General features: G+C 35.7%; 1 non-coding gene across 1 annotated transcript; it reads right to left on the bottom strand.

Annotated features, from left to right (window-relative positions):
• Positions 1–8,254: 8,254 nt before the first annotated feature.
• On the bottom strand, positions 8,255–8,361 carry LOC133792815 (small nucleolar RNA R71). Its single transcript, XR_009874288.1, has one exon. It is a non-coding gene; the product is annotated as a small nucleolar RNA R71 (small nucleolar RNA).
• Between the last annotated feature and the right edge of the window lie 2,666 nt (positions 8,362–11,027).

The raw sequence follows: 11,027 nt of genomic DNA, 5'->3' as shown, positions 1-11,027 counted from the left end.
ATTTTAATGTATTCAATGTTAATTTTTTAGAGTTCTGATTATAATATATTGATAATTAATTTTAATTTTTGCATAGCATACGCACAATGTTCGGGAAATGAATACATTGGAGAATTTATAAATCTCATGAGAGGTTCTTGTCCAAGACAGCCTGAAAGTCATGAATGTGGTTTTTATATAATAAGATACATTTATGATCTTGTAAGTGCACCAATTCCGGCAAAAGTTATCAAGAAGAAAGTATGTTATTTTTTATACGTTTTGTTTAAGAAAAAATATGTATAGTACTTAATCATCTAATCTATATTTACTTGTCAATTTTGTAGTAGTTTGACAAAAAGATATTCAATGTCAAGGATGACCTACTTCCACTACAAACTGACTGGTTAGCAAGATTGATGCCATTTATTTATGAAATCTAATTTTTCTTATGTGTAACTTACTAACTTGATTTGTATGTTCTTAATTTTTCTTATATATGTATACCGAATTACTTATGTATATATAAATGACATCTTTTGATTAGTAATGATATATGTGAATTAATGTATATGATTTTTTTTTTCTTAATTTTAATTTATATATTCTGTTTATTTAGACAATAATTTATAAAATTTATTTATATAAAATAAGGTATTGTATATTTAAAAAGTTAAATATAATTAATTTTACATTCAATATAGTACTATTAATATAATTCTATTGGTATAAAAAATATTTAATACGAAATCAAAATTAATTGCATATACAAAAACAAAACAAAAATAATTATATAAAAAAAATACTATTGTAAATACAGGGTAACAACATGATACTTTACATAAACACAAGATACCAAATTGTTACCTACTTTTTTTATATATACATATATATTATGACGGGATATTTGCGGCAAGAATATTCAATATTTACATAATGTAACATTTAAATACCCAAAAAAAATTATGGGAAAAGTACCCAAAATTACTAAAATATAACATTAAATACCCAAAAAAAATTTACGGTAAAATTACTCAAAGTTGCTAAAACCTTGCTCCTATACTACCCAAACAGTTAAAAAAATAACACAAAAGTATTTTAAGTTATAAAAAATATGAAAATTATATAAAAATAACCTAAATTAATTCTACAATTAAGAAATAATATAGAATTAATTTTAATAATTTTTTTAATTATTAAAAAAAACTAAGTGGACACAGAGCTACCAATTCAATTTTATTGTAAATGTTTCTACAAATTGCTACATCATCACATATTATACTAAATAATATAGTCATTAAATACATTAATTAATTAATTACTTGAATGAGTTACGTAATATACACTTTTTTTATATCATATATAGTAGCATATTGAATTGAATATATGATAAATTAAATCAACAAACACATGTAATGTAATTGTTTACAGCCTTAAAATAATAATAATAATAATAATAAATCAGTAAGCACAAACAAGACCACTATTATTTTGAGACTTGAGAAATCCTAAAAAAAATCGAGCTGAGTTAAAATTGGGCATGAAACCCATAAGGTAATTCCTTAGTAAAAAAAATGAAAGGAAGGTGTTAAATACAAGTCCTCAGTATGAACTGTATTCTGTTAGAACTACATGCAAAATATTGTTACAACTAATTCTTGCCAGCTCAACATCAAACAGATAAAAAGATATTCAAGATCAAGAAAAACACAACCAAAACTTTTATTCTACTTTAGCCTATAAATACATGTAATCTAAAGAGAGAAGAGGCTTATCATATTTGTCTTTATGCACAGAGATATTTGAGAGCTTTGAGAGTTTTTTCCTGTAAAAGAAAAAGAGAGAAGATTATTAGAAGAGTGATAGGGTTTTCTGATTTAAGGGAAAACAGAGAGAAATAAGGGGAAAAAGGAACGGGAGTACCTGATGATGTTGTAATCGTGATCTTGACTGCTTGGTTGTAACAATTTCTCCATTGATTAGTGGATTTGGAGCTCTCAATCTTCGAGGCGAGCTCAAGAGGACGTAGCCCCAAATATTTTGGTGGTGAACCTCTATAAATCTCTGTTTGTATCTCTCTTCCCTTACTCTTGATATATTTGTTTCTGGTTTGTGATTGGGCTTAAGATTTCTGGGTTGATTTTTGGGTTTATTTCTGGGATTTTTTGTGGTTGAACTTCTCGGGGATCTTCTGGGTTTGAGCAGAGAGGAATAAGTGTTTTTCTCTCATTTTTTTCCCTTCTTTTTCTTCTCTGCACACGTTAGTCAATTAGGTCAAATTATCATAACAAAAGCAGCCTAATAAAACAAAAGGTTCAGTAAAATAAGGGCAAAGGTCAGTTTTGACCTTAGTATGTTTAATGTGTTTGAGAATTGTACAGGGTTATAAAAGTAAAATACCAACAGTGGTATCAGAGTCAGGTTACAGTCTTGAAAGATTCTCTACAACACAATGACAAAGTTCAAGATAAACTCTGGAGGAAATTGACCCCCAAGAAGCAGAGTCTTACAGTGAAGAATTTGAGGATATTCCTCTGTTTGACCAGACAGAAATCTCTAAACCTTTAACTTGTTTTGATTTTGATTCTATTGCAATGAGTAATCTAAAGGTTGACATAGATAAATTTGATGGTTCAGGAGACTACCGAATCTGGAGGAGGAAAATAAGATCACTGTTGGCTCAACAGAAGCTGCTAAGGGTACTGGAAGATCCTATTGAATGGTCAGAGGGTACAACAAAGATACAGCAAGAAGAGTACCTAGAAACAGCCACAAGGATCATTATCTTCAATCTTTCAGATGCAATAATAAGATTGGTAGATAAAGAAGAAACACCAGCTAAAATCTGGAAGAAATTGGAGGAGCAGTTCCAACAAAAATCACTCACAAACAAGATTTTCTTAAAAGAGAGAATCTTTGGATACAAGATGAGTCACTCTAAGACTCTAGAGAAAAATCTTGATGAATTCATGAGGATGCATATTGAACTTGCAAACTCAGGGGAAAATGAAGCACTGAGTGATGAAAACCAGGCCATAATCATATTAAACTCTCTGCCAGAATCATATAGAGAAGTCAAGACTGCAATCAAATATGGAAGAACTGAGATTACACTTGAAGAAGTAATCTCAGCCCTCAAATCCAAAGATTTGGAAATGAAAACAGAGAAATTAGGAAACTCTAGTGGAGAAGTAAATCTAAGCAGAGGTAGACCAATTCACAAGAAACCATGGCAAAACAGGGGAAGAAGTCAGAGCAGGGGTCACTACAAAGGTAATCACAGTAATGACAGGAATCGATCTCAGTCAAGAGGCCCTAGTGATCCTAAAGGCTGTTATCATTGTGGCAAACCAGATCATTTTAAGAGGGATTGCTATTTTTTAAAGAGAAACAAAGGAAAATCTGAAGGACAAGAAAATTCAAACAACTCAGATCATTTTACAACAAAACACAAGTCAGATTTTCACAATGCAAACCTAAGTGATGGCTATGACAGTGGTGAAGTATATGTAGCTGCTGCTACATTTAAGGATGACTGGATTTTAGACTCTGGTTGCACTTTCCATATGACTAACAACAAATATTTTTTGTCTAATTTCAGGGAATCTCAAGGAGGAAAAGTGATACTAGGAAATGACCAATCTTGCTCCATTGAAGGTTCAGGGACAGCAAGCTTTAAAATGCTTGATGGAGTGATTAGATCACTCACAGGAGTGAGGTATGTCCCTAAACTCTCTAGAAACTTAATTTCACTAAGTGTTCTTGATGATTTGAATATAGAGAGCAAGATTAAGGAAGGGAAAATGAAGTTGTGCAAAGGCTCAATGGTGATTATGAAAGGACAGAAAAAGGAAGGGCTATACTACCTAATTGGAGAACCAATTGTCAAATGCAACAACACAGTGGCCGTTTCACCTGAAGACTCAAAGGCTGTATTATGGCATAGAAGACTTGGACACATAAGTGAAAAAGGACTACAAATTATGAGTGACCAGCAACTACTTGGGAAAGACAGAGTAAGCAAGGTAGATTTCTGTGAATACTGTGTATTGGGAAAGCATCACAGACTGAAGTTTAAAACAGGTATTCACAAAACCAAGTCTATTTTAGAATATATTCATTCTGACTTATGGGGGCCTGAGAAAACTAGTACTCATGGGGGCAGTTCCTATTTCATGTCTATTGTTGATGATTTTTCTAGAAAAGTTTGGGTATTTTTACTTAAACACAAAAATGATGGATTTACCAAATTTAGGGAATGGAAAAACTTAATAGAAAATCTCACAAATAAGAAAATCAAAACACTAAGAACAGATAATGGCCTTGAGTTTTGCAATACTGAGTTTGACACATATTGTAGAGATAATGGCATACAGAGACATAGAACTGTTAGATTGACACCCCAACAGAACAGAGTAGCAGAAAGAATGAATAGAACCCTACTAAACAAGACTAGGTGTATGCTAATAAACTATGGATTAACTCAAGGGTTTTAGGGAGAAGCTGTAATGACAGCAGCTTATTTAATCAACAGATGTCCTTCTAGTGCAACTGAGTTCAAAACACCTGAAGAAATGTGGACTGGAAAACCCCCAGATCTGTCTAACCTAAGAGTATTTGGCTGTGCAGCCTATGCTCACCAAAGTATAGGTAAACTTGAACCTAGGGCCATAAAATGTGTATTCCTAGGATACCCAGAATGTGTTAAAGGCTATAGACTATGGGATAAAGAAAAGGTTGGTTTTAAAAATTTGATTAGTAGAGATGTAGTGTTTCAAGAAAATATATTTCCTTGTATGTCTATTTCTAACCAAAATGAAGGTACACGAGGGAATACTAACATTGCAGGAAACACTACTAGTCACAACCCATACATTATTCAGGTGGAACCTATCACTACAGAACCCGATATCAATCAGGTGGAACCAATCCAAACCCATGAAAGTCAAGGCCCAACTCAGATGGAAACAATCACAGCTGAAGCAGAAGATACAAATCAAGTAGACACAAGTGAAACAGACCAAGCTATAGATGAGAATGTGACTGATTATCAACTAGTTCGGGACAGAGAAAGAAGGGTACCTAAGCCAAATAAAAAGTACAGTTTTAATATTTGGAATGAAGATCTAGCCTATGCATTCATGAGTGAACTAGAATCTAGAATGACCGAGCCACAATCCTATGAGGAAGCTGTACAAAGCAGAGATTCTAAGCTATGGATTAAAGCAATGGAAGAGGAAATGAACTCTCTAAGGAAAAACAAAACTTGGAGATTGGTGCCTAGACCAAAAGGTAAGAGTACAGTAGCTTGCAAGTGGTTGTATAAGCTAAAGGAGGGACACAGTGAAGGGGAACCTACAAGGTACAAGGTAAGACTTGTGGCAAAGGGTTTTACACAGAAAGAGGGAGTGGATTTTACTGAAGTATTCTCACCGGTTGTAAAATACAAGACTATTAGGATTATGTTTGCCCTATCTACTCAATTTGACCTAGAAGTGGATCAAATGGATGTCACAACTGCATTCTTACATGGGGAATTAGATGAAGAGATTTATATGGAGCAACCTAAAGGATTTGTAAAAACAAGGAATTCAGAAATGGTTTGTAAGCTGGAAAAATCCCTATATGGTCTAAAACAGTCACCTAGACAATGGAATAAGAAGTTTAATGCTTTTATGACCAAACAGGGATTCACTAGGAGTAATTTTGACACATGCATGTATTTCAAAGAAACTCATATTCTAAAAGCTACTTATTTGTTACTCTATGTTGATGATATGCTTCTAATAAGCAAAGACAGAAGTAATATAGACTCTCTCAAGACATTATTAAGGTCAGAGTTTGAAATGAAGGATCTGGGAAAAGCTTCTAGGATACTTAGGATAACAATAAGCAGAGACAGAGAAAAAGGGAAGATGAACCTTGGACAGAAGGACTACATACAAAAAATCTTGGATAAATTTTCTATGAACAATGCTAAGATCACTAAGCTACCAATTACCAGCCAACATCAACTGTCTAAAGAACAATGCCCCAAAACAAAGGAAGAAGCAGATTACATGAACATAGTCCCTTATTCTAATGCAGTAGAATCCCTAATGTATCTAATGGTGTGTACTAGACCTGATCTATCCTATGCTATGAGCTTACTAAGCAAATACAAGTCAAATCCGGGCAAACCTCACTGGGAAGCTATGAAATGGGCACTAAGGTACCTACTGGGAACTATGGATACTGGACTCACATACAGGAAACAGAACTATGCTCTAAGATTGGAAGGGTACAGCGATGCAGACTATGCAGGGGACAGAGATCAAAGAAGGTCAACTTCAGCATACTATTTTCTTATAGGAGGAAATTGCATAAGCTGGAGGGTTCAGTTACAGCCTGTAGTAGTGATAAGCGTACAAAATATATGCTTATTTATAACATTTTCAGATTGATTTGGTTGTTTTTCTCAAGAGAAAGTTGTTATTTAATCTGTTTGGTAAACTTGTGCAGTTTGTTGTTATAATTCTGATATGTTCAAGAATTTGGATAAATGTTTGTTTTAGTAGCCGAAAATTGGCTAACATTTGGAAATATGGTACAGGCGATATATCGCCTGTCTTGGGCGATATATCGCCGCTTGTGGAATTCCAAATTTCGGCTTAAGCAGAACGACATCAGAAACTTGCGTTTTTATCAAGAACATTCGCCATGCGATATATCGCAGTATCATAGGCGATATATCGACACAAGGGCATTTTTGGAAATTTTCATGGAAATTCGTAGGTTTTGGGATTTTTGTAAAAAGAATAAAAAGAAGATCGAAAGGGACAGAAAGGAAGAAGCATTCTGACGGCAGAGGGAAAGAAACAAAGAAGAATCCACGTTTATTTTGTTTGTGTTTATTTATGCTTTTGAATTTTAGATTGTGTGATGAAGTTTAATATTATGAACTAAATTTTTATTTAGAGTATTTTAATGTAGTCACTGGATATTCTTTTCGTCTTTAATGCAATTTCTATGAATCTTTGAATTTATGGTTATCTATTGTTCTTATGTTTAATGCTTGTAATTGATTGGTCATCTGTTGCATGATTATTGGTTTTAATTCAATATCTGAAAAGTGAGAATTGGAATAGCTCTAGACAATAGACATAGATTTCAATTTAGAACGAAAGTATCAAATTGGTTTGTGTAGCTATTAGGTTTTTGTTCTTAATGCGGTTTATGTGTAGAATTTATCACAGACATGTAGAAAATTCACAGGTAAACTGAATATTTTATATCTTGAGAAAGAATAGAATTGTCAATAGTAAACTTGCTATAACCATAGATCAAAGAAACATATTAGCTGTATTATTGATTGAATAGAATTGAAGGTTGATGAAATTAGAATACTCTAATCTTTCGCTTATATTAAATTTCGTTAATTAAATTGTGTTGTCTTAGTTTATTATTCATTGTTAATTGTCATTAAAATTTTATTAGTCAAATAGAAATAAAAGTTTGCTATTGGTAATTATTAGATCAATTCCCTGTCGGAACGATAATATATTTCCACTACTATTACTTGTTTATTCGATTGCGTATACTTGCGCAGTAGTAAAAATTAGCAACAAGTTTTTGGCGCCGTTGCCGGGGAATTGATATTCTATTAATATCAAAATAGTTAATTTTTATTCTAATTTGGCTGTTTTTATTATTTGAACTAATCCAAGTTGTCGCATTTTGTTTGAATATGTGGATCTTTTGTATGCGACGTGAAGGATCTGCAAATCTTGTGCCTGTTAATCCTAAAATCGAAAGATCCTGCAGACAAAACAGAAGGAAAAAGAGGTTGGAAGCATCAATGGCTGCCAACCAAAGAGACGGGGTTAACAATAATGATGGTCAAAATCACATCGGTCAGGACCAAAATGTGCGAGCATTAAGAGATTATGTGCTCCCTGCTGTCACAGGAGTGCACTCGTGCATTAGGCCGCGGACTATTACTGCCAATAACTTTGAGATTAAGCCGGCGATGATACAAATGGTCCAGACTTCTGTCCAGTTTGGTGGTCTCCCCAATGAGGATCCTAACTTGCACATAGTGAATTTCCTTGAGCTATGTGCAACGTTCAAGTTTAATGGGGTGAGCGATGATGCAATAAGGCTGAGATTGTTCCCTTTTTCACTAAGGGACAGGGCAAAAAGTTGGCTTATTGCTCTACAGGCCAACTCAATCAATACATGGAAGGAATTAGCACAGAAGTTTCTCTCAAAGTTCTTTCCTCCTGCAAAAGCTGCTAAGTTGAGGGGAGAAATCAATAACTTCTATCAGAATGAGGGAGAGTCATTGTACGATGCATGGGAAAGATTCAAAGACCTGCTCAGGAAATGCCCTCATCACGGTATAGAGAAGTGGATGTTAGTCCACAATTTTTATAATGGGCTTTGCGGTACTACTCGCACTATAATAGATGCAGCAGCAGGTGGTGCTTTCATGAGTAAAGGGGCTGATGAGGCATATGAATTGTTAGAGGAGATGGCTATGAACAACTATCAGTGGCCTGCCGAACGAGATACTTCACAGAGAAAAGTAGCTGGGGTACATGAATTAGATGCTATCACTGCTTTAACTGCTCAGGTTGCTTCACTGACAAAGCAGTTGCAACAAAACAAGATCTCAGCTCAAGCCCAGGCTATACAGATGCAATCAGGGTGTGAAATATGTGGAGGGCCTCATTTGTATGAACAGTGTACAGCGGCCAACATGTATGGTAATATGCCAGTTAATCAGGCTCAGGTACAGGTAGTTGGTAATTTTCAGAGGCCTTATCAGAATCCGTTCTCCAATACTTATAATCCTGGGTGGAGAAATCACCCAAATTTCTCATGGAGAAACAATCAGGGCCATCAGTCACAGTTTCAAGGGCCATACCAGCAACACATGTCACAACAGCCTATGAATCAAGCCTCATCGTCACACCAGCCTAGACCGCAAGATCAACCAGAGAAGCCTAATGAATTGCAAGCAGCCTTGTTGACCCTCACTAATACTCAGACTCAATTCATGACTGAGACCAGATCCTCTATTCGAAACCTTGAGACACAAGTGGGTCAGTTGGCCAACATGCTTAATAACAGACCGCAAGGGAATTTACCTAGTAATACCGTGGTAAATCCTAAAGAGAACTGTCAAGCAATTTCATTGAGGAATGGTAAGCAAGTGGAGCAGCCCAGTGTACAAAACTCAATGGTTCAGAATGAAGAGTTGGGTGAGAAATCAGATACAAAAGCGAATGGGGTTACTGAAGACCACCAGGGTTCAAACAAGTGTCCTCCCGTTGTTGATAGTCAGCCAGTTCAAGTTCCATATCCTCAGAGGCTTAGAAAAACTACACTGGATAAACAGTTTTCTAAGTTTTTAGAGGTATTCAAAAAGCTGCACATCAATATTCCATTTGCTGAGGCATTAGAGCAGATGCCTAGTTATGTCAAATTTATGAAAGAGATTCTGTCAAAGAAAAGAAAGATGGAGGAGTATGAGACGGTGGCACTCACTGAAGAGTGCAGTGCGATATTGCAGAGGAAGTTGCCCCAAAAGTTGAGAGATCCGGGGAGCTTTACCATACCTTGCACCATTGGAAAATTTGAATGTAAGCACGCTTTATGTGATCTGGGGGCAAGTATTAATCTGATGCCCTTAACTGTGTTCAGACAACTGGGTTTGGGTGAGGCAAGACCGACAACTGTCACTCTACAACTAGCAGATCAATCGGTAAAACTTCCACGGGGAATTATTGAAGATGTTCTTGTGAAGGTGGATAAGTTTATTTTTCCTGCTGATTTTATCGTTCTGGATATGGAGGAGGATATGGATGTACCAATCATTCTGGGCAGGCCATTTTTAGCTACTGGGCAGGCTTTGATTGATGTTCAGAAAGGTGAGTTGACACTACGAGTTCAGGGTGAAGAAGTGGTATTCAACGTGTATAAGGCTTTAAAGTTTGCAAATGTCAATGACAGCTGTTTCAAAGTTGACATAGTAGAGAAAGCGGTGGCAGAAATTCATCTTACAGAGGATTCACTTCAGAAGAGCTTGACAATTGGGGATATAGATGCTGAGTTAGACAATGAGGTCCAAGAGTGTGTACAATGGTTGAATTCTAAAGGGCCAATTTATAATCGAAAATATGAAGATTTGGGCCAAGGACCTGAGAGACCATTACCATCAGTTCAGAGACCTCCAGAGTTGGAATTGAAATCATTGCCTGCACATCTTCGATATGCTTTTCTGGGTGAGAAGGAGACTTTACCAGTTATTGTGTCTTCTGCTCTTTCTAATGAGGAGATGGAAAAATTATTAAGGGTGTTGAGAACCCATAAGTTGGCAATTGGATGGACGTTGGCAGATATTCAAGGGATAAGTCCATCCACAGTTATTCACAAGATCTTGATGGAAGATGACAGTAAGCCCTTTATTGAAGCACAACGTCGATTGAATCCAGCAATGAAAGAGGTGGTAAGGAAGGAGATCTTGAAGTGGTTAGATGCTGGGGTGATCTATCCTATTTCAGACAGTAGTTGGGTGAGTCCAGTTCAGGTAGTCCCTAAGAAAGGAGGGATTACAGTGGTGAAAAATGACAATAACGAACTTATCCCAACGCGTACCGTAACTGGTTGGAGGATTTGTATAGATTATCGTAAACTGAACAAAGCAACCAGAAAAGATCACTTTCCACTGCCTTTCCTTGATCAGATGTTAGATAGATTGGCTGGACATCAGTATTACTGTTTTCTGGATGGCTATTCAGGGTACCATCAAATAGCCATTGCACCTGAGGATCAATAAAAGACGACTTTCACCTGCCCATATGGTACTTTTGCATTCCGTCATATGCCGTTTGGTCTGTGCAATGCCCCTACTACTTTTCAACGGTGTATGATGGCTATTTTCTCTGATATGGTGGAACGGAGAATTGAGATCTTTATGGATGATTTCTCTGTCATGGGGTCTTCTTTTGATGATTGTCTAAAGAATTTGGAGGCTGTGCTGAGAAGATGTGAAGAGGCGAATC

Source organism: Humulus lupulus, chromosome 7 (genome assembly GCF_963169125.1).
Source record: "Humulus lupulus chromosome 7, drHumLupu1.1, whole genome shotgun sequence".
Lineage (NCBI taxonomy): Eukaryota > Viridiplantae > Streptophyta > Magnoliopsida > Rosales > Cannabaceae > Humulus > Humulus lupulus.
The sequence above is the reverse complement of the archived record's forward strand: the minus strand, read 5'-3'. Positions and strand labels throughout refer to the sequence as shown.